This window comes from Onychostoma macrolepis, chromosome 15 (genome assembly GCF_012432095.1).
Source record: "Onychostoma macrolepis isolate SWU-2019 chromosome 15, ASM1243209v1, whole genome shotgun sequence".
In the NCBI taxonomy this organism is placed as follows: Eukaryota; Metazoa; Chordata; class Actinopteri; order Cypriniformes; family Cyprinidae; genus Onychostoma; species Onychostoma macrolepis.
In genome coordinates this window covers 23,933,721-23,949,262 of record NC_081169.1, presented here as the reverse complement: position 1 = coordinate 23,949,262, position 15,542 = coordinate 23,933,721, and the positions used below count along the sequence as shown (strand labels likewise).

Below are 15,542 nucleotides of genomic sequence, written 5' to 3'. Positions count from 1 at the left end.
GAAGAAAATGTGCTTTACTTCAGTTTAAATCAACAGAGAAGATCAGATTCAGCACACTTGTGTTTTTAACCACTTGGTGGTCTATAAATATTCAGATTTATTTCAAAAATCTGTGCTGAACTGATTGCTCTGTTTTATTTATAATCATTTTCTATTTTCTAACTGTTTAATTCATTTTTAAATCATTTTAAACGTTTTTAAATTCCTTTTTTATTTGTGATTTTTATTTTTTTTAATATTTTTATGATTATCTTCCTTATGTAAAGCGCTTTGAATTACCATTGTGTTTGAAATGTGCTATATAAACGGGTGCACATAAGAGGTCCGCAGGTCTGCATGCGCGACCAAAATTAAAAATGCGCTGTGTAAATAAGATCTGACAGCGCATTTGCGTACCGACATGGTTGACAGCTGTTAATGCACAATTACCATTTTTAGATCGACAAACTGTACTGGATAAGATTTTTATTCAAACTGAAACCATAATCTAGGCTACCCGCTGGCGTTTTCAAAGCAAAACTGTGACAGCAGCGCTAAACCCCGGCCCGAAGCGCATAATACGCAACCCGCCAAAATAAAAGCTCGCTGATATTACGTTTGAAAACGATGAAAATTAAAATAATGATGATAAAAATAATAATAAAAATATTAGCATTTTTTGTTTACTATAAAATAATTGCATTTGTATGTAATACTCCCTTTTTATTTTAAAATAAAATAGTATTATATCACTTGATTTTAGTTTATTTTTAGTTAATAATTTGTTTTTATTAAAATAAAATAAAAAATAAAAAAAACGAAATGGAGTGCAATATTATCACCATTAATTTTTATTTTTTTATTTTTGTTATTTTATTGGTCACACTACATGCCATAGCCCGTGTGAGGACCAGAGGCGGACAAAGTACACAACTTCCTTCCTTGAGTGAAAGTACAGATACCACTGGTCAAATACTACTCCACTACAAGTGAAAGTTGTAAAGACAGATTTTTACTTAAGTGAAAGTACGGAAGTACATGTTTTAAAAGTACTTAAGTATCAAAAGTGAAAAGTAAATGCATTTTTTTTTATTGTTGTATATTTACAATACCTTATGCTACTAATGCAACCTACTGAATACACTGATTAGCTTGTATTATCTTTGGAATTAAGAGCGTTTATGTTACAAAACATATTAAAATGGAACAACTGAATGAAGATAATCATCTTTATTTTTATCTAACACTCCTACAGCTACATTGAACTCATTATAATACTTGTTTAAAAGTTACAAAGTTCTTTTTCAAAGAGATATTAAAGCCTATGATATGGTTCATTTTAGACAAACAAAGCAAACATTGAAAAGAAAACAAACTATAGGTTACTATAGTGAGATAATAGTAAATTTGTGGATACTGTGATTTTACTGCAAATACCATAGTTATGGTTACTATAGTAAAAACATGGTTAATTTTCCAAAGGGCTTTAATGAGTTAACACATGCCTTTTTAGAGCGCTTTTAGCTGTGCAGTAGCGCGGACGTTTACATTAGTTTAGCGGGGAAGATCCCGAGGTTGCCAGATTTGCGTAACAAGTATCAGACAAATGTCCATTCAAAGCTAGGCGGAAAACTGCAGGCTTAGAAATACTGTAAGACTTGGCAACACAGGAAGGTCCTGGCAGATCGCAGGCCGGATTTTCGCAGAAAAAAAGTTAAGTGAATCTGAAAATGCACTCATTGTAAAAACTGCTACATATAACGACTTTCTACTTGGGGACCTTGATATAAATGTAGTTGAGTAAAAAGTACGATATTTGTCTTTCAAATGTAGTGAAGTTAAAGTCGCAAGTTTCCAGAAAAAATAATACTCGAGTAAAGTACAGGTACTCAAAAAGTGTACTTAAGTACAATACTCAAGTAAATTTACTTTGTTACTGTCCACCTCTGGTGAGGACCAAACCAAATCTCCAGGTTCTCATATGAGAACCAGGCTGAAAAACTTATGTGCACCCCTGTATATAAATAAACTTGCCTTGCCTACTACTCTAGGTTAATAAAGCAGGAAAGAACGGACATAAGCGGTGGTGTGTCCATAAATGAGTACGATTCCCAGGAATCTACATACACAGTGCAGGTAAGACATTTAACACAGGTTTCATGGAGACAGTTGAGGAATAGTTAAAATAATCAAATAAAGGTCATGTTTTGTTTACTATCACAAGTCTTCAACGTACATACAGCGCATTTACGTGTTAGTGACGTGTGATTTGTTATTTAAATTTTGAAAAAATGTCAGTTTTTACATGGAGGAACAGAACAGCAAGGAAGCCCAACTCTCCTAAATGAGATCTATACTGAGCTCTACATCACAGATGCTGAAGAAATCATTAAAGAATGTGAGATCAGACAGATTGAAACAGCAGCTATGAAAGCAGTGACAGAGGACAGACCAATCAACTGCAATGACATTTTCACACTGTTACCTGGACAAAACCAGCCCATCAGAACTGTGCTGACTAAAGGATTCGCTGGCATTGGAAAAACAGTCTCTGTGCAGAAGTTCATTCTGGACTGGGCTGAAGGGAAAGCAAATCAGGATGTCCACCTCATATTTCCACTTCCTTTCAGAGAGCTTAATTTGATAAATGACAAAAAGCTCAGTCTTTTAGATCTTCTCCTGTTTTTTTCCCTGAAACTAAAGAAATTGACATTTTCAGTGATTAAATATAAAGTTTTGTTCATCTTTGATGGTCTAGACGAGTGCCGTTTTCCCTTAAATTTTCCCAGAAATGAGATTCTGCAGGATGCAACCGAAGAGACCTCATTAGATGTGCTGCTGACAAACCTCATTGCGGGGAATCTGCTTCCCTCTGCTCTCATCTGGATCACCTCCAGACCAGCATCAACTGATCTCATCTCCTCTGAGTGTGTCCATCGAGTGACAGAGGTAAGAGGCTTCAATGACCCTCAGAAGGTGCAATACTTTAGAAAGAGAATCAGTGATCAGAGTCTGGCTGAGAAAATCATTTCACACCTGAAGTCATCAAGGAGCCTCTACATCATGTGTCACATCCCAGTGTTCTGCTGGATCTCAGCCGCTGTTCTAGAGAAGATGTTGAGTCAAGCAGAGAGTGGAGAGATTCCCAAGACTCTCACTCTAATGTTCACACACTTCCTGATCATTCAGACCAAAATCAAACATGAGAAGGACTATGAGAAGACCGTGACCGATGAAGACATGATCCTCAGACTGGCAAAATTGGCTTTTCAGCAGCTTGTAAAACAAAATGCAATCTTCTATGAAGAAGATCTGAGAGAGTGTGGCATTGATGTGACAGAAGCATCAGTGTACTCTGGGTTGTGCACTCAGATCTTCAGAGAGGAGTTTGGGCTACATTCAGAGAAAATCTACTGCTTTGTTCACCTCAGCATTCAGGAACATCTGGCTGCTATGTATGTGCATTACACTTTCACAACACAGAAAATTAATGTTACACCAAATTACTGAACCATCTCACAAAGCAACATATACACAGATTCCAATATTTGACCTGCATCAGAAAGCTGTTGATGAGACCTTACAAAATAAAAATAGACCCTCGGCCTATTTCTTCGCTTCCTTCTGGGCTTCTCACTTGAGTCCAATCAGACTCTTTTAAAAGTTCTTCTGTCACAGACAGAAACCAGGTACCACAATTTAGAGAAAACAGTTGAATACATAAAGAAGATAGAGGAACATCCCACTCCAGATAAATTCATCAGTCTGTTCCACTGCCTTAATGATCTGGGTGACAGTTCACTAGTGGAACAAATTCAGCGTTATCTCAATCAAAGAGCTCTTACCACAGCCAAATTAACCCCTTTACAGTGGTCAGCTGTCGTGTTTGTTCTTCTGACTTCAGAGAACTTGGATGTGTTTGAATTGAAGGCATATGCCTGGAAAAACCAACTGTGCACACATGGTGCGAGTTCTTTTGCATCTTGTGCCTGTGGTTAAAGCATCCAAATCAGTTTGGTATGTCATAATGACAATGCATTTATACAATTCCACGATAAAAACTGTCTTGCTCTTTATTTTATATCAATTGATTTATTTTGAAATAAAGCCTTCTGTCAATTGTTATATTTCATAGACTTGCTCATTGTGAACTGACACCAAAGTGCTGTGATCCTCTGGCCAAAGCTCTTGCCTTTGAGCCTTCATGTCTAACAGAAATGAATTTGAATGGAAATGAATTGATGGATGCAGGAGTGAAGTTGCTCTCTGAAGGACTGGGAAATTCTAATTGCAAACTACAGATAATGGGGTAACGGTTCTTATTATTATGATGCATTAGTCTATATTGAAGGATATTCATAATATTAAAGCAAGTACTTAAATGTACATGCACTATATAGCCAAAAGTATTGGGACACCCCCTTCTAATGAACAGGTTTGACTACTTCAGTAATTTCCATGAGTACAAATCTTAATGTTTACGCATATAATTATATTCTAGGGAATTGTGTGCTTCTAATTTTAAAGCAACAGTTCGAACAGGACCCTTTTCTGTTCTAAAATGACAATGCCACTGTGTATAAGGCAAGGTTCAAAAAGGACTCCGTTTTGATTTTGTCATCTTTAATTTATGAACAGTAATTTTAGGGGTCAGGGAGTTAACATTACATTATATTACTGTAAGATTCATCAACATCCTTCAACAATTATTACTCATAATAGAATCATTGTTCTCTCTGCAGGCTGCATGATTGTGGTATCACAGAGGAAGGTTGTGCTGATCTTGCTTCAGCTCTGAGTTCAGACAACTCATGTTTGAGAGAGCTAAATTTGTCAGAAAATAAATTTGGAGACTCTGGAATTAAACGCCTCTGTTCTAAAATGAAGAATCCTCACTCCAAACTGGAAACACTTCGGTAAGATCATTTTACTATGTGTCATTCATATATCCATAAGACATATCCTGTGTGGACTCTTTTGGTTTAGACAAAATGAATACAGTGAATTTTATTTTAGATTCATATAAATGACTATGTTATTAATAAGGTAATGAAAACGGTTTTAAATATCAAATTTTCTGTGAAAATTAAGTATACTTCTTTTTTTTTTTTTTTTTTCCTTCTGCCTGCAGGCTGATTGATTGTGCCATCACAGACGAGGGTTGTGAAGCTCTGGCTTCAGCTATGACATCAAACCTCTCACATTTGAAAATATTGTATCTGTGTGATGAAAAAGTAACAAACACAGGAGTAAGACATCTTTCTGTTGCATTGAAGAATCCTGTCTGTGAACTGGAGACACTCGGGTACGAGGATTTTTACCACATTTTGCTTGCTCAACATCACAGTCAAACTGGTTATCATCAGTCTCAAACAAGCCATCTATGTACTTTCACTCTGATAATAAAGTTCCTAAAAGATGAGTGGATCTGTAGATTGAAAAATGTGTTCTCTCTGCAGGCTGTATGATTGTGACATCACATATGTGGGTTTAGTGGCTCTGTCTTCAGTCCTCACAGAGAATCCACGTTCGTCACATACTGATATGGATAGAAAAGTAAAACAATATATGTAAGTTACCAACTTTTAAATAAAACATGAATGTTTATTTTCCTTTTTTATAGGTAGTTGAACCACATTTGAATTTAAACAGTCATTGTGTTTATTTTTTTCTTCAGGTTACACAAATTCAAAGAGAACTCTGATCATGAACAGGGCTCATTGTAATCCTCCTTAAATTCAGACAAATATGAGTCTTGTGACTCATTGCACTAAATACATTATTTACATTAAATAATAGCCTAGATACATTACATATACACAGTTACATATACATATACACAGTTATTTGTTAATGTAACAAATTAAAAGATAAATAATTGCATTTTAACACATCTGACATTTATTTGAACTATTTTAGACATTGTGCAAGTATAGTAAATTTAATTTATAGTGAACAAAAGGTTGCTAATGATTAAATTGTGTTTGATGTTAAAAGTATAATGATTGTACAGTTTATTTAAAATATAAAATAAAAACAATAAAAATCTTCGACATCATGACATTTACATTTTTTACTTTCAAGTGGCTGAGAACTGTTTACAAGACAGTATCAGAGGCGGACTGGCCATCGGGAGCACCGGGAGAATTCCCGGTGGCTGGCACCCAATTTGGTCCGCTTCCCTACATATTTTTGTTGTTGTTGTTTTTGTTGCCTGCCGAATGTACTAAAGTGATTATTTCCGAATTCGCCATTCAATAATATTAATAAAAAAAAAAAAACGAATTAAAATAATAAATCATGAATCTGTTAGTCTTGACTGGCATCGGGCTTTGCCTCGCGCATCCGCGCGTCCGCCAGAAGGATGCAACTCACACGAGACTCGAGAATGGAGTGGAAGCGATCAGGTGGAGCAGAGAGGCAAAACTGTCCTGTTCAGGACTTCAAGTGTTGATACTTTTTATTTACATCTGTAAATGCTAGTCTACTTTTGTTGTATTGTAGTTTTGTATTTGTTTACCTATTTAAACATTAGACTTCTAGCAAATGTTAGCAATAGCAGTCAATTAATTACTGCAAAATTACCAACAGGACATAATTACTATTGTGAAGAGTAGGAATTTAGCAGACAATTATTCACATCGTTTTATAACAGGTTTAGAGGGGGCTAAGGCAGACAACAACACAACGAAAATTAACATGGTTGCTATAGTTAAACCATGGTAACCACAAATTAACAATGGTTTTACACAATAGTTCACAGTGGTATTTGTAGTAAAACTCTGGTTATACAATTGGTAATCAGTCTGTCAAAAAAAAAAAAAACATGGTTACTTTTACCATAGGCCTAATAATACCATGGTTCATTTTCCTTATAGCACAAAACATGACCCATGATAATGCAAAAACATATTCAGTGTTAAGATTTTTTCTATAAAGATATATTCAGGATGTAGCTATTATTGTACCAATTTTGACATTTAGGTAAGATAAAACAATAACATATGGTCCTAATGTAATACTTATTTTTTTCTAAAATAAAAGTATACTTTGTGCAAACAAATTATAATGATGTGGTTGTTTTGCAACAAGGAAATGTTGATGAAAAAGTAAACATACACATAAGAGAGAGAGAGATGTCAGGGAAAATGAAGAGACTAAAAAGGAAAATGGAAGTTCAAGTGATAATCTTGAATTATTTTGCACGGCCTCAGCCTAGGGATTTAAACTTGATGATGATGGTCATACAAAAAATATTGTTGTCCGTGGTTTCAAATTATGTTATGGGTTTATGGGATGGCCTGGATGAGTGTGAGATTTCCCGGCCTGAAATTTTGTCCCAGTCCGCCCCTGACAGTAGTCCATTGAACAAAACCTATTTGAAAGACTTGGTGTGCATAGAAAATATATAGAAAACTTCCCATTCATTTCATAGTCAAAATGTCCACATCCAGAACTCTCACCTTGTTATTTTAGTGTAAACAGAATTTATCATTAATTGCACTTAGTGTAACTATATATCACTTTTTCCAATTAATGTAACTGCCAAAAAATATTATTGTTCAGTTAAAGACAGCTCAGTGTTGATTCAGTTCTGTCCAATATGTAAAGTTCATCAATTATGAAATGAGTTCAATTGGGCAATATAGCATTGTTTACTAGTATGAAGCCTTATTAACAAGCCTTTGTAAAAAGAATAGTTAGCACACTTGTTTGTAAGGTAACAACCTTGACAGCTGTGCTGAATTAATGTTTGTGTTTGGCATGTGACAATTAAGCATACTACTCTGAAACATTTGTTGCTTATTGTATACTGTTTCACACACTATTCTTTAAAAAAATAGTAGGCTATGCAGTAAGCGAGTATGCAATTTTGAACACAGCCAATGTCTCATGCTGCACTCGAACGATCAAAACAACGCCTCCTTCAGGAATCAAGGTGAACAGCACAATACCGTGGTATTATTTAACTCGTGACAAAGCCCACACAACAGCTGGTAACAATCGCGTTACACTGTCATCCTGTGGAGTGGCCTGTAAACGTATGTATTTTTGCACGCATGTCATCTTTATTCAAATCAAACTGAGGTATGTGGAAAATTATGAAGAGGAAAATTATGGAAAATTATGTCAGCCGCTTGTAAACGACCAGGAATCGAAAACGAAACTTAGTTTTCAGAGAATCTATGGAGCACGTCTATTTTTTTAAAAGCATTATTATTACAGAAGCCAGCTGATTAAAGGTGAATCTTTAAAAGATTACGTTTATATAAATTGCAGAAACATGTTTTAATTTTAATTTTGGTTATTTTAAGACATTGTTATATTAAGCATCCTTCTATGTAATAGTATTGGTTTACTGCTGCGTAGGGGAAAACTGGGGCTAGTTGCACTCATAAATAGGACTGACTGCTTGTACATAAAAACTGGCTCCATGCATTGTAATGCTTTTTGTTGGTTGCATGCATTTGAGTGTTTAATAAAATTTAACTGTCACAATTGACTAGTGTCGAACTGACTTCAGAGAGAGTGCAGTGTGTGGTGTCAGTGATTTCTAAGATCAAAGCCGTCATAACTGACACAAATGGATCTGACGAGTTATCTAGGATTCGCAGGAGTAAATCTGCTCTCTGGTGCAATGGCGAGTCCTCGTTGTAAACTGGAAACATTGAGGTAAATCATAAGGATCTCTCTCTCTCTCTCTCTCTCTCTGTCATTTGCAGTAAAATTACCATGAAATGCCAACTTTATCAGTTCTACGTTTCAGGTTGGTCGTACTGCAGTCCTAGAAAAGTTCAATTGTGTGATTACTTTTGTCTTTGCAGGTTAAATGATTGTGGTATCACAGATGAAGGTTGTGGTGCTCTGGCTTCTGCTCTGACATCAAATCTCTCACATCTGAAAGAACTGGATCTGTCTGGAAATAAACTAGGAGAATTAGGAGTGATGTTTCTCTCCGCTGGACTTAAAAATAATTTGTCTAAACTTAGAACACTTAAGTAAGACCACTAAAATCTTTAAAAACGTGATATGTTGAATTATTGTTGCAAATAATCTGGTTCTCAAAAAGAATAAAATTTGTTTGTTTGTGTGGCCAAACTACAATGAAATTTTGGTTAACTGATACTTTAGAGAACATTGCGATTGATATATTGTAAATATAAAGCAGATGTTATCAATAATTTTAAGTTAGTAAATAACACATGCACATCATAGCTAAAAATATATATATTTATTTTTATATATTTTCTAAAAAGTTTTTTTTTAATTATTATTCTACTGTATACTAAAATAATTTAGAATAAATTTTAAAAAAAAATCATTTAAACTTAAAATCCAGATTTATGTTGCAACATGATTCTGTATATAATGATTATAGATATAATGGTTAACCACTACAATGAAATTATAGATTATACAGTCATATTTTGGGTCTTTTTAAGAATCTAGTTACATCTATGGAAATATAAAACGTTGTGTAAGTTGATAGTTTTATCTGAAATTGAAGTGACAGTGAGGAACATGTATTTTTACACTCTGCAGGTTGATTGGTTGTGGTGTAACATATGAAAGCTGTGGCACTCTGGCTTCAGCTCTGGCATCAAACACCTCACACCTGAGAGAACTGGACCTGTCACAGAATAGCATAGATGATTTAGAAATGATGATGCTCTCTGCTGGACTGAGGAATCCTTCATGCAAACTGGAGAAATTGAAGTAAGATCTTTTTAAAGATTCTGAGTATCAAAAAAGAAAGAAAGAAAGAAAAACAAACAAACAAACAAAAAACACTGAAGATTTGAGCCTAGAAACTCACCCATGTGAGTTTGTGATGACATATTTGGTGGACCAAGTGTAATAATTTAAGCAAAATATTTCAACCTTTGAGAAACCCAAATCATTCTAATGTCAATAAACATGATATCTATTTTGATTATGACCCTGTAGTAACATGTACGGTTTTTTGTTTTTTTTCTGCAGGTTGTTGAGTTGTGGTTTAACAGAGGACGGTTGTAATGCTCTGGCTTCAGCTCTGGGATCAGACTCCTCACACCTGAGAGAGCTGGATCTGTCTGAGAATAGCTTAAGTTATTTCCATACGATGCTGCTCTCTGCAGTAATAAGGAATCCTTGCTGGAAACTGGAAACATTAAAGTAAGATCATGAGTTGAAGTGTCAAACTTGAGATGTAAAAAAAATAAATCCAAGAAAATCTCAAAATATCTAAAAAAAAAAATAAATACAATTTTAATTTGAACAGCGGTGTGTAGATTTTATATACCCATTGTATATTGAAGCATTGTTGTTTGCGATTTGGGGCAGCCACTGGAGATCACAGCTTCAAAGATCAGTGTGTCTTGAACTAAAAAAGGAAAAATTGTATTGTTTTTCTGCAGATTGGTGAGCTGTAGTTTCACAGATGAAGGTTGTGCTGCTCTGTTATCAGCTCTGAGATCAAACCCCTCATATCTGAGAGAACTGGATCTGTCAAAGAATAACCTAAGTTACTTAGATATGATGCTGCTCTCTGCTGCAATGGAGAATCCTTACTGGAAACTGGAAACATTGAAGTAAGATCATTTCTTTGAGTGAAGCATTTGATCCATACTAGCATCCACGTATTTTATAATATCTAGATTATGGTCTTGTATGGTAAATTCTGTGTCTGACAATCTGTTTTATACACCATAGTGACATACTAATGAGTGGTTTCTTCAAAATTCTCTGAAATGAGCTGTGTGTCCTAAACAGAGTGATGGTATTTGACTGTTCCTCAGGTTAAAAGATTGTGGTATCGAAGATGAAGGTTTTGCAGCTCTAGCTTCAGGTCTGAGATCAAACCCCTCGCACCTGATAGAGCTGGATCTGTCTGGAAATAAAGTAGGAGACTTTGGGGTACAGATGCTCTCTGCTGCGCTGGAGATTCCTTACTGTAAACTTGAAACACTCAAGTAAGATGAATTTGAGTGTCAAATAGAAGCCAGTGTCATTCAGTATTGTAGTTAGAGCAAAGCAATTTTAATCTGTGAAAGACAACAGTGAAAATGTGAACAATGTGTTATTGTTTTCTCTGCAGGTTGGTGAGTTGTGATATTACAGATAACAGCTGTGTTGTACTGGTATCAGCTCTGAGATCCAACCCCTCACACTTTAGAAACCTGGATCTGTCTGAGAATAAACTTGGAAATTTAGGAATAAAGCTACTCTCCGATGCACTGAAGAATCCTTACTGTAAACTGGAGACATTGAAGTAAGATCATTGCTCTGAGTATTGCAACTGAATTGGGTCTCAAAAGACGTATTTTTGAGTTTGTTGTTCTTTTTTAATCATTGTGACATCTAAGCATGCATGATGTTAGATTGTAATCCCACTTTGATCAGGATGTTCCCTCTGAACTCTAAGGAATAAGGAAGCTTATCCTTAATACTTATGGAATACTGTCTACAACTATGAGGAATGTGTGTCATGCTGAGAAAATTAAAAGAGTAATTTTTCTCTTTCCAGATTGAATGACTGTGATCTCACAGATGAAGGTTATGTTTCACTGGCTTTTCCTCTGATATTAAACTTCACAAACTTGAGAGAGCTGGATCTTTCTGAAAATAAACTTGGAGATTCTGGAGTCAAGCTTCTTTTTGCTGGACCAGAGAGTCATCTATCTAAACTTGCAACATTTAAGTAAGATCCTAATTTTCAGTGCTAATACTCATTAAGACCTATTTTTTAAGCCATTTTAATTGTGATTTCTATTTTAAGTTATTCTAGAAGGTCAGCATCACAGGTCTGTGTCTTAAACTGAAGAATTGGAGATTGTGTTTTGTTTTACTGTAGGTTGGTGAATTGTGGTATCACAGATGAAGGTTGTGCTGCTCTGGCTTCTGCTCTGACATCAAACCCTTCACACCTGAAAGAGCTGGATCTGTCTGGAAATAAACTAAAAGGTTCAGGAGTACAGATGTTCTCAAGTGGACTGGAGAATTATTACTGCCAACTGGAAACACTGAAGTAAGGCCATAATATTTATTTAGCCAAGTACTATTTAGTTTATAATCACTCACAATTCTGGGTGATACTTATTGGTTTTGTGCTGTAAGTCTGGTTTTTATATATAGTACTCTACACATATAAGGTTGCATCAGTATGCAACCTTATATGTGTAGAGTACTATATATAAAAAGTGATTTAAGTTTATCTTTAATGAAGATGTTCTCTCTGCAGGCTGGTGAGTTGTGGTATCACAGATGAAGGTTCTGCAGCTCTTTCTTCAGCTTTGACATCAAACCCCACACACCTGAGACGGCTGGATCTGTCTAAAAATAAACTATCAGACTCAGGAATTAACCTGCTCTCTACTGGACTGGGCAATCCTCTTTGTAAACTGGAGATGCTTGGGTATCTTTCTACAGTTTTTCTTATTAAATATATATACTAGTAAATTAGTTATATTACTGTTGTGAGCATGCATGAATGGTGTATTGACTAGTTTTGAGGCAAACCCATTACAACATTCTATAAAAAGATTGTTTCACTTAAGATTGTTCACTTATGAACCATGGTTGTAGTCTGTTTTATAAGGAACCCATTCTCCTATAGAATAAACAGACAGAGTGAAAAGTGTGTTATTGTTTTCTCTGCAGGCTGCATGATTGTGATGTCACAGATGAAGGATGTGCTGCTCTGGCTTCAGCTCTCAGATCAAACCCCTCATATCTGAGAGAACTGGACCTGTCTGATAATAAACTAGGAGATTTAGGAGTGAAGCTTCTGAGTACTGGACTGGAGGACTGTAAACTGGAGATACTTAAGTAAAATATTTCTAACAGTCACAAATGAAACTTATCTGGACCAGGGGTGTCAAACTCAATTCCTGGAGGGCCGGAGCCCTGCATAGTTTTGTTCCAACCCTGCTCCAACTCACATACCATGTAGATTTCAAATAAGCCGGAAGGACTTGATTAGTTGGATCAGGTGTGTTTAATTAGGGTTGAATCTAAACTCTGCAGGGCTCCGGCCCTCCAGGAACTGAGTTTGACACCCCTGATCTAGACGATGTAGAACTACTGTATCTAGAAACTATCCTTTAATCAGACTTGTTTTTAGACCTAAACACACCCACCAATTTACTTGATTTGTTTTCCTCTCATGTTTATGACCTCCTGATTTCTCTTTGTTTTGGAAATTTTGTGATCATTTAATTCATGACCAAAAGAAACATATATACACAGTTTTTTTTTTTTTTTTTTTGGAGATAAGTGGCCTAGTGGTAGTGCTCATGCATGACTTTGAATCCAGCTTCTGTCATCTCCTGGTCCTGGTCCACCTCTTCTTCCTGGCCTTTCTCTGCTATACCCGTAAATAAATGTAACAAAAGGCCCAAAAAGTCCTAATGTTAATGTTCTTTTGAAATTGTCTATTATAGTACAACCACAAAAAAAGCAAAGCACTTAGAAATATATAAGTGCAACAATAAAGAACATTTTACAAAATTTAGGTTTTAGTCATTCTTTACAGAATAAGGGAGTGAAGAGTTTCTTACTGTTCTCTCTTTTACAGATTGAAACATTGTGGTTTCACATATGAAGGATGTGCGGCTCTGGCTGCTCTTCTGGGATCAGATCAATCGCATCTGAAATATGTGGATCTGTCTGTTAATATACTTGAGGATCTAGGAGTGCAGCTGCTTTCTGCTGTGTTTTACTAAGCATTTTTGATGTAAAGTGGAAATATTCAGGTAAGATCATGTCATCACGACTGATATTCCAATAAGGCATATTGGCTATTTGTGGGTATTTACTTATTTTCTAACTTCATTCAGTTTAGTGTTTATATGTGGACCACATTAGCAGATTTGAGTAACTTGAAATAAATGCCCTGAATTGATAATAGCAGTAATATTACATAGCAAGTGTCTCATTGGTTTTTACTTGATGCCTTTTTTTCCCCACACAAGAAATGATTGGACCATAAAGACTGCAGTGTCTCTCATTTTGCTGCTTTTTTAGTCATATAGTGTTTTGATGCCCCTACTGAAGTCACATGGAAGAGTGACTGTTCAGAGGACACAATGGACTAAATGTAAATCATGTACCAGCAGAGGGCAACATACATTTCATAAAGGCAAACACTAATAGTGATTTGAGAATCATCTGAGCAGTTATCCGTCTTTACCAGTGGTGAGGCCATAAATCTGCAAATGAGTGGACCTGGCTAAAATATGTTGGACCTCTATTCTGTGTACAGCTATATTGCCTTGTCAACATCTCTAAAAGCTTGGCCTTTAAAACACAACTTTTACTTTTTAAAATGATTTTAGCACTTTCTCCTTTTTTGTGCACTTTAGCTCATCATGTACAGTATGTACACTATTCATTCATTCATTCATTTAGTAAATGTGAATTTGACTCATTGTGGAGCTTAAATGTTGTATTTCACATTGATTCCACATTGGTCCGTTTTTTTTTTTTTTTTTTGGAATCAACAAACCTGACTGTTTTTTAACAATTTGGCTCAATTAAACAACAGTAGTAAGGGAATAAAGTTCTGCTCTCTGTAATCAAGTTATACTAGGCAACACAATGTCTCTGAAAATACATTACCATTACCTGTATATAACAGTGATTAATGCATTATTTTAAATGACTGATCCAGACATTTACCCATTAAAGAAAAATTTTGGAAAAATTCAGTGTCATTATGAATCCACATAGTTCAAAATGTTCCTCAGGTTGGTGATAAATATTGATTATTGAATCAATTATTGAATATTGATCGGTCTGATCATTTTAGTCCAGAGTGTTGAGTCTTCCTTTGCTGAGGAAGAGAAAAGTGCATTAGAGAAAATCAAGGATTGTTTTTGTGAAAGAGTCTGGAATCACACATTGGTTCTGTTTGCTGTTGGAGATGAACTATAGGAACTATAGGATGTTGAAGAGCAGAGGAGAACAGAGAAGAGAAAAGAAGGATTGAGAATCATCAGCAGCTGAAATATGTAACGGAAAAAGAGAGGGTTGAAACACCTAAAAAGTATTAAGTCGACAAGACATTGTTCAGAAATGACCTCTGGATTGGAGTCTCTCGACTCTATTCCTGATTTTGATGGAGAACCTGATTCAGAATACATGTCCAATCTAGCTTTGTCTGTATTATATGGTTCTGCAATGCCACACAAATCATGAGTAAAGACAATAATTATTTCTAAATAGATTTATTTAATATTCTGAAACCATATTATGTGCCACTGTAATCGACAAACCTGTGAATAATGCATGTGTTGTTTTCTTCCAGTATATAGGCCTAAATACGGTTGTTAAACAGAATCTGTCCAAGACCCAGATTGTATTTTGAGTTAATCACTTACTTTACTAACTTTACAAACCACCACTTGAGTACAAATAACGTGAAGAGTGTCAACATAATTCACTCATTTTAAACCTAATTTACATTTCCTCAGCATTCACCATTAAGACAGTACAATGTCAAAAAGTATCAAAAGCTAAATTCTTTACAAATCACCTTATGAGATGGGGGATGTTATATTGCTATATTTAGTTCAACAGAGATG

The 15,542-nt window shown here is 35.3% G+C and overlaps 1 pseudogene; it reads left to right on the top strand.

Annotated features, from left to right (window-relative positions):
- Nucleotides 1-801: 801 nt before the first annotated feature.
- Nucleotides 802-14,699, top strand: LOC131554221 (NACHT, LRR and PYD domains-containing protein 12-like; annotated as a pseudogene).
- Nucleotides 14,700-15,542: the final 843 nt, after the last annotated feature.